Below are 25,805 nucleotides of genomic sequence, written 5' to 3'. Positions count from 1 at the left end.
GGTGAGGCAGCTCCTTTCAAGAAACATTTCTGGTCTTTTTCCTATAGTGGTGTAAAATAGATTTCACTGGTGGAAGGTCTTCTATTTTATTTCAGGAAAGGGAAATCTGTTTTTTTTTCCACAAATAAGTCTACAGATCATGTTCCACAACAAATGTATGTTTGGTTTCTTTTTGCTTGTTTTGTTTTTTGTTTGTTTTGGGGTTGTTGGGGGTTTTTTTCTTTTTTTTTTTTTTCTTTCTGTATACATTCTTTTAAACATTATGAGGTTTAGGTCTAACAGACCTAAATGGAATTAAACTTCCACTTTCAAAACTATTTGTTTCTCCCATCTTTTCCCCTGCACAGGAAACTCTTATTATGTGGCTTAATTGGAAACATATTTCTGGGATGGGAATGTACAATGCATGATGTTAGCCAGCTGAGCAGAGACAGACTTCTTTGGAAATCTACTATCTGATGAAAAAAAAAAGGTTTGAGAAGGAATTATTCAAGACCATAGTCAAACTATTCAGGAACCCTGATATGGGGCTTTAGAAAAACAAACCTGTAATCTGTTTGGTGAACTTCTGCCACTTGGGTCTCTTGATGTTTGATCAGCTCCCCAGATGAAAGTAAGAGAGAAACACATTTTTATGATCTCGGCAATAGGAGGAGAGGGGATATTACCATTAATGATGTGCCACCATTTCCACCACTAATTCATATCTAAAGGGAGGTCTGTATCACAGTTACATTGATTCTTCATGGATGCATCTACCATGAAAACTATATTTTGAGCCAAGCATCTAAAAAATTATGCCTGGACACAAAAACGTGCCTGAACATTTTTTGTGACAAGGAAAGTGGTCTTGTGTAGGTGGGTATGCATGCATGTGCACATGTATCTGATTTCCAAGTTTCTTAAAAAAAACAAATATTGTATGTGAAGAAAAATAAAATTAAAAATGTTTTCCTTAATGGCAAAAAAAGTTCTGGTATGAGCAGCTGAACTCACGGTATTTCTGTGCAGATATACGTGAAGGCAAACATCTTTACAAGGCCTAGGTTATAATGAACATCAAGCAGCTGTGGACCATGGACAAAAGAATTACCTCTGAAGTTTTGATTTATTCATCATTTGTGTTAGGATATATTAATAATTGCTTCATGTAAGTCAACAGTTATTTTATGAAAATATAATGTAAAAAGTATGTAATAGTTTAGAAAATTTGTATCAATTATTTGAACTGTTTTATTACATCAACATGCCACAAAGTTGAATAAAGTCATACTCGATTTCAGTTGCTACCTAAATTCTCAAAGTAATTTCAAGATCAGCATACTCAGCCCTGAAAGAAGTAACTCACCCTTCTCCTTGAAGTGAGTAAAATAGACAGTATCTCTGTATAGAGCAATCAGCAGCAATATTACCAATTCACAAATTATTTGCTAATAAACTTAGTAAAGTGCCAGAAGATCCTGTTCATTTTCCACTTTTCCAGAAATTCCAAGTATTAGTTTGATCTTACAGGGATAATGACAAGATGGAATTGTCAATACATGAAATTGGGACACCAAAACTTAAAATGGGACTGAGAACTATCTATCTGAACCAAACTAAATTTAAGCCAATTTAAATCATACAGGCAAAGAATCTCACAAGGCACCTACTGCTGAAAAGCAATATGATCTCCAGTTCTAACATTAAGTTTCATCATTCCTTTCTGCCTTGATAGGGTACAAGAGTAAAGTCACTTCTAAAATAACTGTAATTCAGGATACTACAAGCAGCCAAATAAATTTGAGCCATCATCTGCTCAAAGGTGGCTGACAGAGGCGATTATGGCCATGCTTCTGTGGTACAGCTCAATCTCTTAGTCATTTGAGTGCCATAGTTACTGCTTCATGGTATTGCTTATATATATTCATACTGGGGTTGATCTTATACCTTCCCTTAAGCTTTTCTTGTATATGTACGTGTATAAGTATGCATTTAGACACCATGTAATGCAATTTTCCAACAGTAATGTATGCTGTTGATTCGCATTTGGTGCCGAAAGAGCAGTTCTTGTTTTCAGCTGTCAAAAGAATAAAAATGATCAGGACACTTAGCAATGTGTAGCTTTAATACACAGATGAGACAAATCTAAACCTCAGTGGTATAAAGTAACTTCTTCAATAGACAATGCTGTAATACAGGGAAATTTAGGCATTGTGTGATGTTTTCTATGCTGAATGAGCTGCTGTTGACAAAAATGCCTGCAAAAGTCTATGTCCTACAAAAAGTCAGTATGATCTGAGCTCTTCAGTCTCTTCTGAAAATGAGATGAACTCTTCTAAGCCATTCAGATGCTGTGGAAAGTATTTTGTGCCTACTAATTTCACAGACAATTTCATGGAAATTATAATTAGGTAGTGAAAACTTAATTATAAAATGTAAGCTTTCATGTTAGAAAAAAATTATACTAAATTAAGCCAGTTGTTACTGGAAAATAACACAGAAATGTCATTAAAATAGCTTGGCTTTGAATTAAGAGAGAGGATCAAATGTGTTCTAACTTTGGGCATTTAAAACACGCATGAACATTTGACCCAGCTACTAATAGATATAGTAGCATTTACATTTGAATTCTTGGTTGTGTCAAACTTGTAATTGTTGTACAGAGCACATCAAAAAGATTGGAAGCGCTCAGTTTTGCAATTCTCAAGCTAATTTGCATATGTAAAACCAGTCGACTGGACAAAGCATTATTTTTCTCTGTCAGTTAAAAACAATTTTTCTTTTTTCCCAAAAGTGAATCCCTTCAAGAAATAATAATAGTAATAAAAAAAATCACTAACTTAAAGGAAAATATTGTTATGAAACATACTGTACACATCTTTTGTCTTTACCACATTAATTTTTCTAAGCTAGAAACAATAAAATATGCATGCAGGCTTTGTTTCTATTTTCCTTTTTTGGTGTTTTGGGTTTTTGTTGTTCTCTTTTGTCACTGGAGATGAAGAAATGAGAATTTCTGCTTATTCAACATTCTGATCTTGAGATTCTAATAGTCATGATTGATAGTTTCATAGCCTGTGAAAAGTGCTAGTAGTTTTTCCATGAAATTTCTGATAAAGCAGATTTAGCCTGAAGGCAGCTTTGACTCCTATAGCTGGTTTGAGTACCATGGGAACATCTCGTTTATGGGATGTGTGTGAGATAGATAGGCATAGAACTACAAAAATAAGTTACGGAGCTTTGACTTGGAAAGTTCATACTGTGAAAGAGATCTGCATTGAAAAACAAGCTGTGTATGCAAAGGAAGAAATTATCTATGTAAGAGAATGAAAAAAAAAAAAAATCCCTAAGAACCCAGACTATGAAAGGTTTGTTTTAAAAACAGAATTTTGAGAAATAGTAGACAGAGAAGAAGACAAAATAAATAACTGCTGCTGAATCCTTCCAGAAGATCCTATTTTCCCCCTTTTGCTCTTGTTCTCATTACTGCTTTCGTAATGATCTGTCTCACACTATATAAACTCAAGGAGTTCAAAGCAAGCTTTCAAATCAATAGCATACAAGGCCCCATTATTATAAAGCACAGTGCATTCACAGTGTCCATATTCATGAAGACTAGGTTTTTAGTGTACTGTGTCAAATCTTGAATGAATCCATGCCACGTGACAATACATATAATAAGTATTTTTATTTACATCACAAAATTGATTTGGCTACAGGAATGATATTAAAGCATGACATTCATGATGATGGATGAATTTGAGTTTCTGCCCATTTAATTTTTCTGTGGTAGTGAACAGTGTAGTATCTTAGTCACTTGATGTAACTGTTCAAGTACTGTATGCCCCGAAATTGCCTTTGCTATGAACATCTTTGCATACATTTGCCAGTGCAAACAAGCCACAAGGCTTACTACTGACTAAGCAAAGATGTCTGGAAGCAGGAAAATCTTCCATCTGCAGTGTATTATCCTTTAAGCTATTTTAAATGGCATCCACCATGCTCTTCAGTTAGAAAGCAAAAGCAGTCCGAATTGTTGCCTGTCGAGATTCAAACTTAGAAGGCCTTTTCTGTATTGCATCAAGTGGTAACTCTTGCATCTTGTTCAAATTGGAAGTGACCATAGAACTTACTGTTTCACCTTCTTGTTTCTACCTGACTTGCATTGCTTACTGATCAGTGAGTCCCAAGGGATTTGGTTAGAGATGCAGCAAAAGGAAGGGTTAATCTTTGAGGTTTATACTTTCCATAACTCAAATACTACATGAGCTGTAACCAAATTAGTTTAACCATCTTTATTTTAATAAACTGTACGTGTAACTGAATGTTCCATCAGAAGTCCCTACAGTATTTCTCCAAATATTCTCCTCAATTAGTGTAATGACTTTACTGATTTTCTGGAGATCAAAAATATAAGTAAAAAAGAAAAAACAAAACAAAATAACAAATAAATAAATAAGGCCAGTCTGAGATATAACCTTTGCTGGATTTGATTTTCATATAAAATAATAAGAATAATTTATGCTTGAAATGACAAATATTGACCTTTCTACCTTTTCTTAAACAAATTATCAACATAGTCACCAGTGATAATCTCTGCAATTTATATTGGTTTTGCTCAGTGTAGTGGAATATTGCAACAATTAATGAAGGGAAGTTGATATATTGATAGGGTTTTATTGGAAGATGTACCCATGTGAGTATTCTCAACCTCTACTGGCTCAGTATAATAGAATCATAGAATAGTTAGGATTGTAAAGGACCTTAAGTTCCAACCCCCCTGCCATGAGCAGGGACACCTCATACTCAACCATGTCACCCAAGGCTCTGTCCAACCTGGCCTTGAACACCATCAGGGGTGGAGCATTCACAACTTCCCTGGGCAACCTGTTCCAGTGCCTCACCAACCTAACAGGAAAGAATTTCCTCCTTATATCCAATCTAAACTTCTCCTGTTTAAGTTTTAACCCGTTACCCCTTGTCCTGTCACTACAGTCTCTAATGAAGAGTCCCTCCCCAGCATCCTTGCAGGCCTCCTTCAGATACTGGAAGGCTGCTAGGAGGTCTCCACGCAGCCTTCTCTTCTCCAGGCGGAACAGCCCCAACTTTCTCAGCCTGTCTTCATATGGGAGGTGCTCCAGTCCCCTGATCATCCTCGTGGTCCTCCTATGGACTTCCAACAGTTCCATGTCCTTTTTATGTTGAGGACACCAGAACTGCACACAATACTCCAGGTGAGGTCTCGCAAGAGCAGAGTAGAGGGGCAGGATCACCTCCTTTGACCTGCTGGTCACGCTCCTTTTGACGCAGCCCAGGATACGGTTCGCTTTCTGGGCTGCAAGTGCACGCTGCTGGCTCACGTTCATTTTCTCATCAAGCAACATCTCCAAGTCCTCTGAAGGGCTGCTCTGGTTCTCTTCTCTGGCCAGCCTTTAGATGTGCCTGGGATTGCTCCTACCCAGGTGTAGGACCTTGCACTTGGCATGGATCAACTTCATGAGGTTGGCAGCAGCCCACCTCACAAGTGTGTCAAGGTCCCTCTGGATGGCATTCCTTCCCTCCAGCATACCAACCGAACCACACAGCTTGGTGTCATCGGCAAACTTGCTGAGGGCACACTCAATCCCACTGTCCATGTCATCACAAAGATGCTGAACAAGACCGGTCCCAACACCGATCCCTGAGGGACGCCACTCGTTACTGGTCTCCAGCCGGACATTGATCCATTGACCACAACTCTTTGTGTGCTGCCATCTGGCCAGTTCTTTATCCACCGAGTGTTCCATCCATCAAATTGATGTCGCTCCAATTTAAAGACAAGGATGTCATGTGGGACAGTGTCGAAAGCTTAGCACAAGTCCAGGTAGATGACGTCAGCTGCTCTACCCCTGTCCATCAGTTCTGTAGTCCCATCATAGAAGGCCACCAAATTGGTGAGGCAGGATTTCCCCTTAGTGAAGACTGAACTGGAGAGATTTCCTGAAATGTGAATTTAATGTTAAACTAGTTATGATCTCTGGAACTGTCAAAAAGGTCATCACTCACTTACTGCAAGTCAACAGAATGAATTTACTGTAGAGATTCAAAAGACCCATTTACTAGCCTATAGGAAGTGCCTTAGTCAGCAGGAGAATAAGTCATCAGATTTAAGCAAATTGTTGCCTCTGTGGCAGAGAAAGAAAAAAGCATACTAAGCATATGCCACTTGCCTTTCTGTCCTGGACTGTTTAGAGAGAGACAAAACAGGATTGTCAGCCTCAACACCAAGGCACTCTACCTGGGTCATACGTGCCTCAAATAAACATACCAAAATTTTTCTTTTCAGTCAACGAATAAAGCGCTTGCAGTTTACTATGGCAGAGCTATGAAAGAGCCCCTGAATACTCCCTTTAATCAGCATCATGTAAATCTGAGTCCAGGCCACTATGATTTAGCCTAAATTCTGAGCTTTTATTACATACTGAAGCTGGTGACATTGGGAAAAAAATGCGTGTCATATTCATCCACTGTGCATTGATAGAAACTGATAGGCATGCATTAGTCCTGACAGCAAGCACTGAATAACTGAAAGCTGTGTACAAAAAAGTTGAATCCTTGCCATAGATTAAATAGATACCATGCATAGATTGATAGGTACATGGATTTTCTTTCCGAGGAACAAAAAACAACAACAAAAAGGTAGCTTACCAAGAACTGTATGTGGGATGAATCGGTGACAGAAGCCAGCTTAAAGCAAAAAAAAAAAAACCCAAACCCCAACACACAACTTTGAAAGTTCCCATGTTTGTACATGTCAAATCTTGACATCTTTCCTTTGAAAGGCTCGTTCATTTTATAATACATCTATGCACAATGTCTCTGCACTTTTAGGAATACTGATTAGACATCTGAGAGCTAAAACAATGCTCTTGCAGTGGGACTGCAAAGATTTTTCAGCTTATTTTTTCTCATGAGAGGCAAGGATAGCATAATGTTATTAAAGAAAACTAAGTCAGGTGTAGAAGCAAACTGAAATTTTCATTTTAGAAAGAAAAATACTGATTGGAGCAAAATCAATGAATGAGAAAACATTATGGTTTTGAAGCACTGCCTTCCTCCATAGGTACAGTAGAATCTGCAGGGGGAGGAGAAAGTCCTGCCGTGGCAGTGCTGAGCAAAAGCTGTGCAAGCTTTTGGTTCTGTCCTGCCATCTTCTCCTTTTGAAGAGCAATGTGGAAAGCATACTACCTTCAAACTTGAAGACCTCTTCATAAAAGGCCAGAAATTACTTTTCCTTGCTCCATTTGTATGTGCTAAATTGATAAAACAGGTTTTTTCTTGCTTTTAACAAATTTATGTTTGATTTGTTACAGATACATTTTCTGACTGAAACTTCTCTCACCTTAAATAGCTTTCAAAGTCATACAAAATTGAGATGGAGATAAGCACTAACATCTACCTGTATTATTTTACGTAGCTGATTATGTAAAGAGCAGAAGCCTGCTAGGAGATAAAAATGTAGCATAGTACTCTTAGTATGTCTTGAGTAAATCCTAAAAGGAAATCTGCTAAGGCAGCTTCTTGATTCCCCCATAAATAAAATAAAAAGGAAGCATGGGACAAGGCTATACCGAACGAGTAGAAGAGGCTGGATGTATGCATACAGTAAGCTCCTGATTTGTCTGTAGCCACGTGTCCCAGTGACCTGAAGTGCTCGGTCTCAGGCTCTGTTAGGTGGTACTCTGATGGTATCCACGGTGTTCTGAGAGGGGTCAGAGCAGAACATGCCAGGTGCATGTTTGTGTCTGTGGCACAGTGAACATGCCACGGGGTAAAAACAGTCCTGAAAGCTCCTTGGGAACTTTCTACCTCCTGTGTGAGCAGAGGGACACCTCAACTCCAATCTGCGAAATGGAAGGAACATAACATAGCATACAGCGGTCTGCAAACCATCTGTGGGATATTTGCTTATGGTCCACAAGGAGCTAATTAATTACATGATACTACTTCCCTTTGTTACAAACTGGGAAAAAGAAAAAGAATGAAGCAATAAATAATGTAAGGCATAAAACTGGACAGGCATTCAAAAACATAGACACATGCTTCACTACAGTACTGGGAAACATCCTCATTTAACATATTTCGACATATTTTTATGCACTGTGAATTTGACCCATAATAAAGATATATAGATAATTTTAATTCCCAGCTGACACTGCCACACAGTTCCCGAGCATTTAAAACAGTGACTGTAGGTTTGACAAGCACATTAAATACATCACATCAAATAAGTGCTTACACTAGCAACAGGCTTGCAGCTGGTCCTCAGCAATAGGCACTATCTTCTAGGGGTATTAGAATTTTGGGAGGGACTCTTTCTGGAAAAATCTGGTTTAGGAATAGTCTGGATTAATTCAGTTAAGAATCATGTCTCCCAGGTATAGCTGACATGAAGAGTTAAGAGTCGTACTTATTCTAAGGTATGCACAGCTTTAATTTAATTGTACATACTTAATTTGTTTGTACTTGTATTTGTAATTACAGCTCTAAATCTAATAGAGATGTTTCAATAACCATTTTCTTTCCTGAAGAAAGATCTCTACACTATGCAAAAATCAGTACTCTTATTAACTTTACCATGAAAAGTGTATAATAGTTAACATTTCTATTTTGTTATTCTTATTTATTCATCTTGAGATCTTATCTAGCCCCTAAAGCTGCTACAGAACTTCATTTCTTTTATATATTTTCTTTTTGTATTCAGTTAGACATGTATGGCAGCTACAAAATCTGTAAGAAAGCTCCTTTAAAATTAAATCTGTATTTTGCTTCAGATTTGAAAGAAATAAGATCAGATGAATATTTTTATTTTATTATTGCATTCAACTAAAACTGCATAATCATTTTTAGTTTTCCAAAGTTGAGGAAGTTAAGAATTTGTAACTTATAACTCTTTATGAATACTATTACTAATAAAGGTCTATTATTTACAGATGTACCTAGTTTTGGAACATGAAGTGGTATTTGAAATGTCTGAACTCTATAGGATTTTGAATGGGCAAAAGAGGTGGCTAACTGCCATCCTCATTAGAACTAACTTATTAATCTAAAAAAGTATATAATATTGCAAGCTGAACCATTGCCTCTAGAGACACAAATGAGAAACGGGATTTGTACTGAAATCCCAAACTATGGAGTTTGTTATGAATTGTACTGCTAACATTTTCAACTCTATGGAAATATAATTTTAAAGACTGAGTCACCCAAGTTGAACCAGATTTAATCATATCTGACATTTCAAGGTCTCACTCCATTTTCTAGATTCCACTGTGATTTAAGAATAATCAGTGCTGAAACTAGTCATTGCAAACTTTGAAACATAGTAGTAAAACCAAATATTTTCTGAATTTATGAATAGCCCATATTTGTATTATACCACCTCAAAGCCTTCAGTACTCCTATGATCATCCCTCTTAATATATAAAAGCTAATAAAAATACAGGAATTAATTTACCTAATAGATCTATTTTAGGAATTTATATGTAGATAAGATGTTATAAATATACTATTGTGTCTTAAATTGATGAAACTGGTTGAATTTGGCACATTCCACTTTTCCCAGTGGAATCTGCAGGTATCAGATGCATCCAAATCACTGCTATTAATGACTATAGAAAACTTGAGTCAAGCAGGTGTATAGCTGTGAAATATGAAATGATGTGGGAGAGAGAGAGTTTTTCTAAGTGACTGTAAGAGCATCTCCTTAAGAAATCTAGTGACGAATGAACTTTGTTAATGCAAGAATCTAAAAAAAAAGAGGGGGGAGGGTAAAGTTTGCATTTAGCTGTCTTAGAGAAAACCATACAAAAAGAAGTGGAAACAAAGCCACTGGTATGAGATGTAATGAACAGCTAAAGCTGGTGGAGAGTATCCACTACAGTTCCGTTCACCAGAAAGCACCAGGCTCATCAGGAACTTTGAGACGAGTCTTTTGGTCACCAAAGCACTCTGAATTGTGAGCAGCCTTCCTCCAGCAGCGTTCCCAGACCCAGCTGCTTCCTGCCAAGGCACTTTGCAGTGGGAACCAAATGTCTTTGATCACACCAACCCACATGCTGGCCTCCCACCATGGCTCTGGTTCCCAGTATTCCCTGCTTCCCCACACCACCCACCAGGGCTGTGATTTCCCCACTTCCTCACAAGTCTGATACTATGTCTTTTCAAGTTATTCAAGCTCTTAGTTCAGCACCCACCTACTTAATTGCTTTTCTCTTTCCCCTCTATTTCTGCTTTTCTTTGCTTTCTTATTAAGCTCTCATTAGATGATACCTATAGAATTTTTCTTCCATTCTAAATGGCCAACGAAAAAGTAACCAGTCGTGGCTGATTGAAATAGGCAAAAAAATACCCTTTCCAAGTGGGATGGGAGAAGGAAAGTGCTTGGATGAATGAGATTAGTCCTTTCTGTTTCTTTATCAAACTAAGATCAAGCAAGTTCTCAAAAAGTCTAGAACAGACCTATTTCTGCTGCTGTTAACTTATTAATGGTTGACTTATTAATGGTTGACCAAGTCACAAAGAGCAACAGAGAACTAAGTTTTCTGAACTGCAGAGGCTGGAATAACAGGTAAAAAAATTAAATACATAGCTTATGTTATTGAAGCTGAAACCCGTGATGAAAGATCACTTCTTAATGACTTGTAGACATTGGAATTTGGGGCTGACATTTTATTTTTAATGATGGCTTGTGACCTGTCACCCTCAGGGCAATAATGCTGGATATGTGTATGATAAGGAATACATATGGACCTCTTGCCACTTCTAAAATTAAATAGCATTTGGATATAAAGATTTTTTTTTTATTGCCTGTAGTAAAACTCTTGAAGTAAAACATGCCTTCTAGATACTTTCACATCAGGGAACTCAGCTGTGCTTAAACCTTGGCATGTGAAATAAAATGTCCACTCAATGTAATAATAATTCAACACTGCTATTTCCCCTTTGGCATGCCTAAAAATTAGTATCAGATTTAACCTTCTACGTGTATAAAGGTGTCAGTGTCAATTGATCTTGATCTTGGTTTCTCTGCTGCTTATACTACCCTACATAAAACTCCAAAACATTCAGTCTTTACACAGGATTCTTGGATTATAACTATTCAGTATTAAAACTCTGGAAGACAGAGGATGAAGCTTTCTGATGAGATGATATTTTTATATCAGCTTCAGTATCATATGTAACTTGATAACGCAGCTGTAGCCATATGGCCATTTGCAAGCACTTTGGAATAATAGTTATTATGTAATTTTTGGAGTGTTCTGCAACATTAGAATTTTATTTTAGATCAGGTATCCTTTCAGCTGTGCAGAAGGTGTTTGTTTGTTCCGCAAAATTGTGCTGGTGTGTCACAAGAATCTCCAAGACAAGATGTGAACAAAGAATGACTTATTTGGAAGATGTGTTTTATTCTTGGGGGAGAGATGTTCAGTTCTTTTTCTTGTAGCTGTCTTTATAGTCATGGGAACATTAGTTAGGACAATGTACACAAACACAGTATTTAGCAAAACACCCAGGAGATATTCAGATTTGATAACTTGCAATCTGTCTCTCAAATTCATTGAGGAAGCAATATAAAAGACATCATGAGGAAGATTTTTTGGGGGGGATGGAGTCTTTGATCTATGCAGTTCTTCCCCTATTAACACGTTTCTCATTCATTTACTGAAGGAGGAATTTGGCTCAAACCAGCAGCCCCTCCTATTTGCTGCCTGTGACACTGATAACCAGCCTAATATAACAGCCTTGGCTATGCTTTGGTGTTCATTAGCAAGTCGTGAGGAAGCCCTCGAAGCTTGAACTAATTCTTCTCCTGAAGATATACCTGATTTTCTGGGACACTGGTACATCTTATAGGGGTCAGATTCCCTGATTGTTCAGTGAGGGAGAATAGAAAATAACTCTGCCTCGCTGGAACCTTCTGAGAACCTCATAGATTGTTTCCTCTTTGTCCTTCTCTTACAGGGTTTCCCATGGGAAAAGGAAAATCTAACCCAAAATCCAGGGATAACCTTTTCCATTAGCATCGCTGGTTTTGATTAACTGGGAATTGATAATAAACACCTAATAAAATTTTTTCACATTCCTTCACAATTTCTTTGCCAAAGCAAAAAAGGAACAAAAAACTTACTGGTGAGGGAATAGGACATTGCAAGGGGATTTTATTTTTTTTATATATAAACAAAGACTGCTTCCATATAGGGATAAGAAGATTAAATTTCTTTAATGGCTGGGGAAAGGCTTGCTTGCTTTAAATAACTATAGAAACTTTCTTTGTTGTACAGCATTCCAGAGTGAGGCCACATAATCTCTTGGTGCATGTAAATTGCTCTGTGAATTATGTTCCAGTTATGAATTTAGAACTTAACTGTGACCGACTCTGAAGGGAGGAAAAATTTTCCCTCCATGCAGCCATGGAAGAATTACCCTGACCTTAGCGCTGGGACCTGACATGAGTGTTGGCAATGTCAAATACTTGGATTCTTCTCAAAAGCAAATTCAGGAGGAGAAGTAGGGAGTTTATTTTGCCTTTCTGTGTGTCAGCCCATGTACATGGACATATGATGGATTCCAAATAGCAATACTGCAAAAAGCGCTGCTGAGTTTCTTCTCCTGCTCCTTCCAAAACAAGTAAAGGAGTCATCAGGGTCTTGTGGCTTGGCTAAGTCCATGGGTGCAATGTTTACTTTTCCCCAAAAGACACTCTGCACATGTCCTGCATCATTCCAAAGGCTAGGCCTGAAGGGATGGTTTGTTACCGGGCAATCAGCATATTGTTAAAATAATATTGAAATAGCTGAGATAAATATTTCGATAGTCACTTAATTTTCCCTTTTTCCTGCATGGTACACAACCTTTCCTATCTGAGTGGTAAGAGGTTTGCTTGGCTCTTGTTTCTTTAGTGAAATATATGTAAACAAGTAATGCATATGAGTAATATCTCTTTGGTGCGATTTAGCCTTCTGCATTGTGGAGTTAGCCTATGAAGCTGCAGGTATTTGAGCCTCAGAGCACAGAGTTTCCCATATAACTCTGGAAAAGAACCAAATGTAAATAATAGAGTCTGGTACTTCAAGTTTAGCAGAAAATAATTTGGAAGAAAACACGACATTCAAATGACCACTAAAAGGACATCTGTATGTTTATTACATTTTTAAAACAATCGTATGTTGCTGATAATGGGAAGAACTCTACTGCCTCTTCTTATTCAGAACCAGTGTGTTCTCCTAGGCCATCTGCTGGGACTTCTATGCAGCTCTATAAAACACTTCTTAGAAAATAACTTAACAAATTGGAGAAATTAGGCATGGGAAGGAAATTAGCAAGCTTGAGTTGAAAAATGTAAAATTTTATTCAAAGTATCACCTCAGAAGAATAAATAAAACAAAGACTGTAACTCATGATATCACCATTACTGAGATTTATAAACTTACTATTTGTGTTAATTAATATTCATTTTCTCATTTCAATATCTAAATATATTATCTGTTATATTATTATGGTTGATTTAGCCCCTATTATAGTCCATTTGTTCAATGGCTGATAGCAAGATTTTCATATCTGGTTTTGGTATACATTACAAGATCCATTTGGAGAGCCAAAAGTAAGTTTATGAGCATTTTTGTAAAGACTTATTGTAATTGGCTTTTACTGTGTGTATGTTGTAGGAGGCAATATATTGCGATTTCACATAATTTAAGCTATAATGAGGGGGAAAATGTGCATCATTAAGTTTGCAAATATTCTCTCTCTTCCTCCTTCTCCCTGCAACTGGAAAAATAATCCTTTTCATTAACTGTAGTTCATAGAAACTGCTTCAGTGCACTATTTTATCTTAGCTGTATTTTAACTGTAAAGCTCAAATATCAGTGGGATGGGATGTTGTTCTATATTTCTTTATGCCAGTTATTTGCCCCACATGTATGTAGCCTATATTTTCTTTGTATGTCTGTGTCTGCATATAAAAAGCTATTATATTGGATCACTTTAAGATCTATCTTGCCTAATGAGTTCATGGATGTTCTGTTACTGACTCCAGTGGAAGAAGGTTCTAGCCCTAAATGAAAAGGCTTTTCCCTGTTTGGAAACTTTTGCAGGATTAGATTATCATTCAGTTCATCTGAGCTCTGGCATATGCAGGTCACTTTAGGATATTTTCATGCCTGGGACCAGATGGAAAATGTCTTCTGCAATCAACAAAAAGCTTGAATTGTTGACATTTCAAACTTTTTTCCACAACTGTAACTAATTTGCTTTCTACAAAATTTAACAGTGTCCAAAAATGATTACAAATACTTTGCAATGAGATTACTTTCATGGTTCGGAGAGTGTGCAGTGTCACAGAAATTTGCTTTATTTTGGTATGCTCAGATTCAGCTTGAACTGAATCTGTGTCTTGAATAGCTTAGCTGATACATTATTTTACTTCCATGTGGAGTAACTTTATGGTTGCTCAGTCTACTAATGAACCTATCTGAAAACCCTAATCATATCCTGGTAATGGGATTTCTCTCAAACTCTTCCTTCTTCAAAATGATTATTGTTAGGTTTTGTGACAAAAGGCTCCCATCCATACAGGCAAAGGAGTGCACGGGACCAAAGGTGGCCGGAGAACCCCCATAACCTTGATGGAAAGGTAAGCATCCTGACTTGCCTCTTCCTGAGGCTGTCCCAGGAGGGTGCTAAATCTCATGATTGTTCAAAGGAAAGGCCTTCTTGAGCACCTTGGGCTGAGGAGGGTGATGTCTGAAAGGGGTATGGGATTCATCATGGGACATAGGGAAAAACACTGAGATGAGATTATGAGGCACAGGTGTCTAGTGTCAGTAACTGGAGCTGGTAAGGGTCTATATGCCAATGTGGTTGCATAAAGAATATCAAGCCGTGCTAGCTGGTAAATGGAACAAGTGGGTTGTGAGCCCTGTGTGTGTGTCTGGAAATAGGAAACCTGCAGGAACTGGCTACTAGAGAGACTGTGAACTCAGGGGACTGCTTGACACCTACTAGTGTGTGAGGGACTGGAAACAAGAGGATGCAAAGGCTACAGAATATAAAGCCAGTTACTGGGTGGATTAGCTGTGTGGATCTGTGTTGGTGTGTACCAGTGTCTTAGGTGGAGCTGTGGACCTTAGAGCTTGCCAGAGATGCCAGAAATGGGGGTCCAGGAGCAGATACTGTATGGACTAGGTTGTCTAAGCCCAGATGCTGCAGGGATGTAAATACATGTGTGTCATTTCTTACTAACAGACTTTCACCCTGAACTGGCAGAGAAGGGAACAGACTGAAGCCGTTGGGGCTGTTTGTGCTTATGAGTGCTGAGTGTTTGATCTGTGTGGTTGGCTATGTATATAGGTGTGTGTTATAAACATATTTGTGTCTGTACTTATTGGGAATATATGCTCAGCCTTGCTACTGGCTGGACCCAGCAACAGTAGCAGCCTTGCCTGTATGGGGATAGAGGATTCAGCGCCTCCTTACCACAATTTATCTCTTGCATCTGAGATTGGAAAAGGCTGCTGTAGAAACACCGCTGTGTGTTAAGCTTTGTATGAGATGGTCATTGGCATAGAATGTGAATGAATTTACATTAGGTATTTGGGAAGCCAGTCCTGTTTAGAGTACTCACCTCAGTGTCGGGTCCCAACTGTATACCCAGGCTGCCAGATGAGCTGCTGTACAACATGGTGAGTTTCCATACACATTTGCACCTACTTTCTCTAGAACTTTTCCAACTTTTTTCCCTCCTGTGACATGGGATAGAGGGATAAATCCTTCTCAAACTCTGTGCTTATCTTGACAAAAGAATCACTGAATGGTAAAAGGATTGATGTTTTAATCTTCAGCTCTGCCTCTGAAGTTATAGGAGCTCCTAGTCCACTCTTATGCAAAGATAAGTCCCCCACAAAACTGAGGAAACTAACTGGTTTGTTTACACATGGAAATCTTAAATTGGCAGCTCCTAAATCTTGAAAAGCACCAAGACATTCTTGTAAGGAGAGATCATTCAGAATTTCAGAAAAGGAGGAAAGCAGCAGTTTTAACTCTGCTTTTTTCCTTCCTGAAGTAGGAAAGTACCACTAGTTGAGCTATTCAGCAACACATCCCCAGATCAGCTGCCTCATTTCCAGGGTGAAAGGAGTTCCTTGTCTCATCCTAACACGGCAGACTTTACAGGGACCTTCCTTCCCTTTGAGCATCAGAAAGTGCCACAACCCGTTATTCATCTCTCTGGGCACCCTCTTGGCCATGGTCTTTGCTCAAACTTTCAAATGACCAGGAAGTTATCGATGAAATGCTGTCTGCTTTCTGTATAAACACCTGCCTTCTTAGCTGAGTACTAACACTACATGCTCTGGAACATGTTTTCAGTGTCTGGGAATTTAATATCTGGTAAGCATTTGTAGCCTGACATTGAGCCAGTGACTAATGATTTCATCCTTAATCTTTAATATATTTAGCTATGCATACCTTGTGATTTTTAATTAATAATACAGAATAAAGCCGTGCTTTAAAATGGTTAATACAATTTTAAAATAGCTTTTCATATGAAATTAAGACTAAGAATGATCATTACAAAAGATGATTATTAAGCATTAAGTTCTTTTTTCTGCCACATGGCAAACACTTAAACAGGCTCTGAAATCCTGTGAGATGATTCCTATTTCCACCAACATCAATTCAAACTTAATGTTCAAGTTATCTTGGCCTTAGATTTCCAGCTGTGTAAATCAGATGTCATATTCAAGTAACTTTTAAAGCTTTTTTTTTTTTTCCTTTAAGAGCTTTCAGCACAAATATGCATACTACAGAACTGTTTCCTTCTGTGTTAAATGTAAGCAGATTGAATCTCTTCTGTTTAGCCAAATTGGTTTTCTGCAGTTTGTAACAAATCTGTACTGCTCAGGTCTAAAATCAGTCACCTTTTGGGTTTAATCAAAACCTGGATGTGAAGACAGGAACTTTATCAGGGATTTCTCTAGTTGGAAGAGTAGAGTCAAATTTCAAGCAGATGGTCTCATTTGATAGATCAAGGTCTGAGATTGCACATAACAAATTCTCCTGTTTTGTAAACCATGTCTGTGTATTTGAGAGTTTTGCAGGTAAATGCCATGTGTTCAACTGTCAGTGGTATAGAAGAAGTGAATGTAGGATTTTCTTGCATTCTTCTGCTTCCCAGAAGACAAATTAATCTGATAGGGCAAAGGCATTTTCATGTCTGTCCATAATTCATCTGAATTCTGTGGTAGTGGTATAGTGTTTCTTGAAACTGGAAAAAAACAAGCCTACCTCTATAGCTTTATGTAAAAACCCAGCTTTTTAAAATGCTGAAGTGTTTCAAGGAACAGCTTGCACTTAATACTCTACCTCTTATAGAGGAAGGATACATAATTTTGCTTTACAGCACTAAGTAAGCCTCAGCAGCAAGAGCCTGGGCTGGAAACTCCACAGAAGTTCAGAATGCCTTTCGCCACATGAGAAAGGTCTCACTAGAACAAACAAAACAATGATTCTGGACAATGTAGAAAAACTGTACAATCATCTCTTTAATGCCCCCTAACTCTACAATCATCTCTCTAACCCCCCTTCTTTCCTTTTCTCAGAGACTTCACAGTACAGCAGAGAAAAAAACCCTTTCATTTTGCATAACTTTTTTTTTTTTGTCACTTATTCACTGGAAACTTTACTTTTAGCTCATTACAAAGCAGCATTTTTCTTTGCTTGCAGAAATTGTCAAAATAAAAACCTGATTTTCCCACACACCCCTAATCAGCTTTGTTTCCAGAATAGCCTAACATGGGGTCTGCAGTTAATGCTGTGCACAGGTTCTTCATCCCTGTACAGCAATCTGCTCTTAATAGATACCAAACTTAATCATAGAATGGGTTGGGAGGGATCATCCAGTTCCAACCCCCTGCCATGGTCAGGGACACCTTCCACTAGACCAGGTTGTTCAAAGCCCTGTCCAATCTGGCCTTGAACACTGCAAGGGATGGGGCAGCCACAGCTTCTCTGGACAACTTGTGCCAGTGTCTCAACACCCTCACAGGGAAGAACTTCCTAATGTCTAATCTAAATCTCCCCTCTGCCAGTTTAAAGCTATTATCCCTTGTTCTCTCACTACATCTCCTTCTAGAAAGCCCCTCTCCAGATTTCTTGTCAGCCCCTTTAGGAACCAGAAGCTGCTCTGAGGTCTCCCTGGAGCCTTCTCTTCTCCAGGCTGGACAAGCCCAGCTCTCTCAGCCTGTCTTCCTATGAAACGCATTTCAGCTCTCTGATCATCTTTGTGGCCTCCTCTGGATTTGCTCCAAAAGGTCCACATTCTTCTTCTGATGGGGGCCCCAGAGTTGAATGCAATATTCCAGGGGAGGTCTCATGAGAGCAGAGTTGGAGAATCACCTCCCTTGACCTGCTGGTCACGCAGGGTAAATAAAAGGGTTTAAATGTTTTTTTAATTATTACTCAAGTTTCCAAGAGTTTATGTGACAATCTTTCAAAGTCAGATGCCTAAGATGTGAGGTATTTCATGTTATGAGAAGAAATGTAGTGTTCAGGAAGCCCATTTAAGCAACCAGTCATAGGAAAGTTAACCCCTTCCTGCAGTGTTTGCAGCAGTAGCAGAAAACAAATGTCTTCTCTGCTGTGCTGACCCACTGATCACCTTGGCCATGGCTAACAGCAGGCAATGAGGGGGATGACTCCTCTCTGACAGATGGGCAGAAGAGGGTGGAGAACACATAGCTGATTCTTTGGAAAATCACGATGGCTGCTGTAGCTGAGTCATTCCAGAAGAAGTGTATTCAGAGCTTAATAAAGGGCTGGAACGTTTATTGGTCCTGGAAAGAAGGTGTCAGGGCCTCATTTGGTGATCAATGAGTTGCAATTTGTTTCTTGGCTTGCTGTTGGAGGACTGTGTTGCTCCTCTTCGAAAGTGGGTAGATGATATTGGCATAGCGTTATTGTGATTTGTCATAAGTAATTCTACTTGATCAAATGGGGTAAATATATCCATTTAGCTGGTATTTGTCTTGAAACTTATATGGCTTGAGACTTTTTAACCTTACCTTATATGGCTCTTGAATTTTATTTATGTTTACAAGAAAGGCTGTCTTGTTTCAGAGGAAATATTTGAGCTATAAGTATTCAGTTGTGTTATTTCCTTGCTAATTTTCAAAGATAAAAGGGAATGAGGAAGTCGGAAGACACATTGTTATGTTAGTGAGATGTCTGTACCAAGCTGCTGAGTTACACATTTGCAATAATGTACTCTGCAGTGATCTTTGGTATGTATTTCAGATTATAATCCTAAGAATTCTTTTGGTGAGTATAACATCTTTGACAGTGACTGGGGGTTTAGTTATATAGAAAATATAATTTCAATAATTTACATGGGGTTTTCCTTAAAGTGTGTTTAGGCCTAAGGCTTTTAATACAGGTGACCCTTACATATGACCCTTATAATAGACTGTACCCAAAAGATGCAGTGGTATTAATGCTGCCTCTTATTTTGTTGTATGGGTTTTTTAAACTATTCAATGGAAAATGCTTTGAGTTATAATTTATGGGTGTATTTGGAAACCTTAATTAAGGAAACATCTTTTTAGCTGTCCTCAGAAATATACATTAGAAGACAAAAGGAATAACAGAGACTTAATTCACCATGAAGATTATTTGATGCTTCCCTAGATAAACTAGGAAATATTTATACATCACAATGGTACTTTGTGGCAAAAATTTTCCCCATATATGTGCATGCACACACTCACACACTACCGTTTCATCAGTGATCCCCAAGCTAGCACTAACTTGAGTTGATGCTTCCATACACACAGCACTGTGCCAAGAAAATATGAGCCTGATTTCTCAAAGCTGTATAAAGCCTAAAGTGATAATTCCACACTTTAAATAAAAGTAAACAGATCAGGTGTTTATCAGCTTTGTGTTAATGTGCCATGATTCCCGTCTGAGGGATAGAATATTCATCTTTGCAGAACAGACCATAGTGTGTTATAGTCTAGAGCTGGTATGTCCATCTCCTATAATTATCTTCTGCAAAATTTTGTCAGAGATGAAAAGCAACCTAAAGAATAGACTGGGGTGCAATAGATTAAGCTAAAAAATAAAAACTTTTCAATCAAGGGGAAAAAATGAACGGCATAAATACCTTCTTTGCTTTATTTTTTTTGAATTGATGATTAGCTTAATTTTAAGGCTTGGTGTATTTGTTGGGGGTGTGTGTATGTGTGTCTTTATTTATTCCTCTACTCTGCAAAACATAAACTTCCTCTCTGGAAGTTTTCATTCATTTAAAAAGCAGAAAAATGTCAACAACTTCAGCATCATAATTTTTTTGCTTGAGGCAGGTGAAAAAGTAGAGCCAGGCGCTTACTGTCCACTCTGCCTGCAGGATATCAATAAAAAATTGTAGGATAGTGAAGTTCCTTACATCTTTGAATTTCAGTTAAAATGCCAGAGATGTTGTTATGAAGAATAGAAAAATGTATATTGTGCAAATTGATATAAAGCATGCAAGCAACATAACACTTTCACTGTTAGTTCTTTGATATCTTTTTTCTTTGAGAGAAATGAGAACTTAATTCTCAGATGTATTCCTATTACTGTAGGATTTGCCGTATTATCCTTTAATCCTTTTTTGTTTGGACCCAAATATGTGTTGTGGAATAAAAGATTACTTAATGTGCAGTCTTTTTCAGACTCTCTTGCGGTACCCTTTATAGCTTACATTTATGTAAGCTCTCATGCTGCGCTATGCAATAATATCTAAATAGCCAAGTGTAAAAACAAGATTTTGCAATAGTTTGTTCTTCCCTATGGAAAATATTTGAGAGTAGAAACTTGAAAGTATGTGATTAAAAAGCTTAATTTTTGTCGTATTTTGCCTTTTTTAATCTAGGTAAAGCTTTCTTTAGTCCTGTTATAGTAACATGAAAATGGGGTATATGTTTTGGGGATGGTAAAACTCTCTCCACAGTGGATTACTGGGAGAGGTTTCAATTATGTGTTTTTCACCAGATAATTCTGGGTTTAACCATTCCAGTTGGTTTATGATTGCTAGATGAGCTGGAGAGGGCTTGAGTCATTGTAGCTGTCAGATAAACTGCTTGAGGAAAAAGGGCTTAAAGGGTGGAAGCAGAAACACTATCATCCCTCTGCAGTCTGCCTCCATGTTGTGGTGCTGCCTTCCAATAGTGTTGGATCCTTTCCAGAGCAAAACAGTACAACAGCTGGTCCCAATTATCCTAACTACAGTGTATCTACATGCACAAATGGCCAGCTTTTCTAATTTGGCTTTCTGGTTTAATGAATTAGTTATTTAATAATTTGACAGGAATGCTAGTGTTGTGTTTAGCTGCTTGCTTCTGTTTAGTCTTATCTTTGGGGCTGTGTTCATACAATCCTGCTGTGATCATTGGCTGCTATTGTAATTTATGTAGATGAGACAGCAAAATACATTGGCAACACACGGCATATAGATTTTTTTACTTTACAAGGCCTAAATCTATCACTTGATAACAGTTTTTCTCTTTACAAGAGTAAAGAGAACTCTTTTTACGAGTTACCACTCAATACAAATAGGAATACAGAAATTTAATCTCACTTTTTCCTGAGTCTCAGAAATTAAAATAAAAAATTAACATCTGAAAGACATACCCACATTCTACTTCCTCTTACACACGCATTTACTTCAAGGGGTTTATTTTTAGTTGCTTCTAGATGAGCTGCAGAGAAATCTACCTGTATGAGCTTAAATAGGAGCTTAAGCATGCAAGCAGTGTAGAAAAATGCACAGCTGTCATACTAGGATAAGGAAGCATTAATATCTGCACAAATGAGAGAGGCTGCACATACTATGAACATGCAACATAAACCTGGAGACAAATGGTCCCAAATATATTGCGAATTAGAATATTCACCTCTTCTCTGTCAACATTTGGCTCCTAATAAATCACCAAGTAGTTATGGTTACTAAGCAACCCAAACCTGTTAATTTACTGTGCAAGATCATGAATTCCAGATGACTCATAAGGATGAGTAGAAATTGAATGACACAACTCAGGGGGAGGGAGAGAAATTGTTTTGAAATGAGATTTTATTTTTTAAAATGTCAGAGTAGTACGAAAAGAAGCAGCCAATTCACATTCCTTCTCTCTGGATTGTAATGAAAAAGTTGTACTTTGTCTGTGGAAGTCCTGATGGGTCTCTGATGTAATAGCTGCAAATTAGGAAAGGCCTCCAGGGAACTGAAAGTGGAGTGGGGATGTGTATCTGTATTTACTCAATGTCTTCTACAGATTTAAGCATGGGACTGTGGGTGGATCCACGTTCCTCCAGTGTCACAAAGCTGGGAAAACAGAGCTGGGAAAGATGGAACTATGCTGTGGCTGAACAGGGCATTTACTGGGCTAAACATGTTTGATCCTATTTACTGACCAGGGACTTGGCTGTAAGATTACCAAAGTTTAGCTGAATCAAAGGGGGTTGCAGATGAAAGATTGCATAATATGACATTTTCACAGTTTCCTGACATGTGTAGTTCTTATGTTGAAATTCAGAAAAATCATTGGAATTGAAACACGATTGAATTTAGGTTTTCTTCATTTTAGAGGCAAGACGCCCTGCAGTGTGAAAGATCAGATGCAAATCATGAGCTGGAAGCACAGAAAATTCAACAGTAAACTGAGTAATAGGGTGCACAACTATCCAAAAAACAACTGAGAACAGGCTGCAACAAGGAAGAAAATTATTTCATCAGCAATAAAGTATCCATTTCTCTAAAGAAAAAAGTAAATATTTAAATAGAGTCTCTCTATGCCATCATAATAATAACAAACACCACTTAGCAAGTAGTAAAAATGAACAAGTATTCTCATAACAGACCTCGGATAAAGTTCTTTATTTCCAGTCTTACCAAAACAGATGCAGTTAATATCAAATTCCTTTCAACTTGCAGTATTGCCCAGTGGAAAACAAATATTGATCACTTACCTGGAAATAACTACAGATTTATTATCTGTTAGCTGTGTTGCTTATCAGAGTGTTTGGTCCTATCTCATGTCATATCTGAGCTTTTTCCATGATTTAAGCCTATATTTTCAAGTAACTTGTGAGTCCTTACAGCAAGCTTGTCAGAGGCAAGGCTTGTTAAAAGAAATGGCAGAAAATGGTAAGAGAAAACTCACTGCTTGTCTGTTAAAGGCACCTAGAGTTTCCATGGCACCAGGAGGGTGGCAGGGTTAAGAAGGAATTATGGTCTGTAATGCAGTCTCTTGAGCTACCAAAATAACATGCGGTATGCAAACGTGAGGAATTGGCAATGGTCTTTTCAACCTGAGCTAAAGCTCTCCTTGAAGGAGATTATTTTCATGTGTTGCCCATAAAGACTGCAGCAATAACTGGGTGGACGTAATGTCTGTCAGGAGGTGTGTAACATGTCAGCTTGCCAGAGATCAAAAGTTCACTTTGCTTTGAATGACATAAGAAGCTCATGAGGTCTGCTTTTTAGCTTTCTTTGTCAGTTTATCTTGCTGGATAAGAATGAAAACTATTTCCTTTCCAAAGTTTCCATCGTAATAACGTTATCATCAAGGATTCATATACAAAATGTCTGTTTGTACATTTACAGTAGTATCCATGTAAATGAGATTTATCAGAGCATTGAAACTAATATTGGAATTGACACTCTGTTGACCCTCTCTGTGTAAATATTGACAGAAGTTCAAGACTTCAGAAAGGAGGTAAAATGAAGGAGGTAAAATAACTGGCCTTACGAAAGACACAAATTGCATCTGAATTAGTCCTATTGGTGAGGCTCTATATTCCATTTGTGGTAGAAGAAAAGTCCATTTAGAAGTGTCATACCAGAGAAATATTTCTAAAGAAATTCAAAATAATCAATTAGAACAACATGTTGAGGAACTGGAGACATTTGTTATGGAACAAATATTTTCTTTCAAACAAAACATGTTTTTAAAGGAACTGTTTGCTTTTAGAATGGAATGGAAAATTGTTTTGAACATGTGGGTTTTATTGTGATGGAAAAGTTAGTTTTTACAGAATATTCATTGGGCCACTTGCCACTGACTTCCAAAAGGGTTGTATTGACCACAGTACAATCCAGGATGTGTTCAGAGTATCTAAATATTTGTTTGACTAAGACACAGAAACATTTCTCTCCTGTGGATTTACCGTAATCATAAAGTTGTCTTATGTAAAATGCCTCCTTCAGTTTTACTAGCTGTTGCTTAAACATGCTTACTAAAGTTGACCTTAAGAAAAGACTGATGAAATTGCATATCATATATCAATGAATACAGGAGGCTTTAATCGTGATTACCTGGATAAGCAGTTAAATTCATTTGCTATAGCTATAATTTTGTCCTACATGGCCAGTTTCCTTAGGAAGAATTCAATTTATGTTTCAAGGATGTTATTGGAAAAAAGTTACTTAAACTTTAAAGACATATAAAAATTTGAAATCATTTCCTGTAATAACAAAATATTCAAATTTACAGGATTTTTGTGTGTGTGTGTGTGCGTGTGTTGAACAGTTAATGTTGATTTTTAAAGCTCTGGATTGTATGTAGGTGCACAGAAGGTTATACTGCATAAAACTGGATCAAAAAAGACATGGGTTGAAGGGCAAAGTAAGAGTAAATTATTTCTTTCCTTATTTTACTGTGGGTTTTAGTACTTCAAAATAATAATTTGTGAGTTGTTAGGTAAAGATGCTCATGCAACTGAAAGCAAACAAAACGCCTTTGGGAAAGCCTAATACTGTAATAAATGTGAAAATGAAAGAGCAAATTAAGATCGCAATATGCAGTATAATATTCAGGAAACTAATCTCTGAGGCATAATTAGCTTCCTCAGGTGTGGCTGCCAATCTTTATCTGGGCAATTGATAGACTTTTAGTTCCCCATGAATTTCAAAAGTAAAAGTGTTTTGGGTTTTTTAGTGTTTTTTGGGGGGGGTTGGTGGTTGGGGGGGGGGTTGGTGGTTGGTTGGGTTTTTTTTGTTTGTTTAGTAAAACCAACAAACAAAACAAGAACCATTCAAACCAAACAATAGGAATTGGCTTCCTAACTTAAAGATTGATTTTCACTTAGAAGACCATCCAAACCAAACAATAGGAATTGGCTTCTTAACTTAAAGACTGATTTTGACTTTGGCTTACTAAAGCTTTCAAATGAAATAAACCAATCAACCAACCAACCAAACAAAAAAAAAATCCAGATTTTATTATAATGGAGGTGGGATTCAATTCACCATAGAAACACCTAAATTTTGGTATCCATGTATAACTGGTTAAGCTCCTGTTATGTCAGTGGTGATATTGTCAGTCCAGCTGCACAGTACAGAGAATAACTCAGCTGTCCAAGTGTAGGTGTTTTCTTTAGGATGAGCTTGGCTCCCTTGCTCATTTACAAGGGCTTAATCATATTATGGTGGCCTAAACGTAAATGGCTTGTGCCAAGTGAGGTGCCCAAAGGTATTCACAATGACCATGAAGTACTGGTAGATATGACACAAGGCCTTTGAAAGATTTGTACCTTTCTGAGTTGTCAGGGACTAGCCACCAGCACTTAGGCAGCTAAACTCTGACCTCAGCATCTACTTGTTCTAACTTGCAGCTACCCACTCAGTGCATAAATACCTTCATTTGATTATTCAGCCAAATCCGACCTGGATTGTTTGATGTCTGTTTTTCTTTTTAGACTTTATTTTCAGAGAAAATATCTACCCACTCTATGAAGGCTGAAAAAAAAAA

Source organism: Pezoporus occidentalis, unplaced genomic scaffold (assembly GCF_034315485.1).
Source record: "Pezoporus occidentalis ecotype Australia unplaced genomic scaffold, CSIRO_AGI_Poc_V1 ctg51, whole genome shotgun sequence".
Lineage (NCBI taxonomy): Eukaryota > Metazoa > Chordata > Aves > Psittaciformes > Psittacidae > Pezoporus > Pezoporus occidentalis.
The sequence above is the reverse complement of the archived record's forward strand: the minus strand, read 5'-3'. Positions refer to the sequence as shown.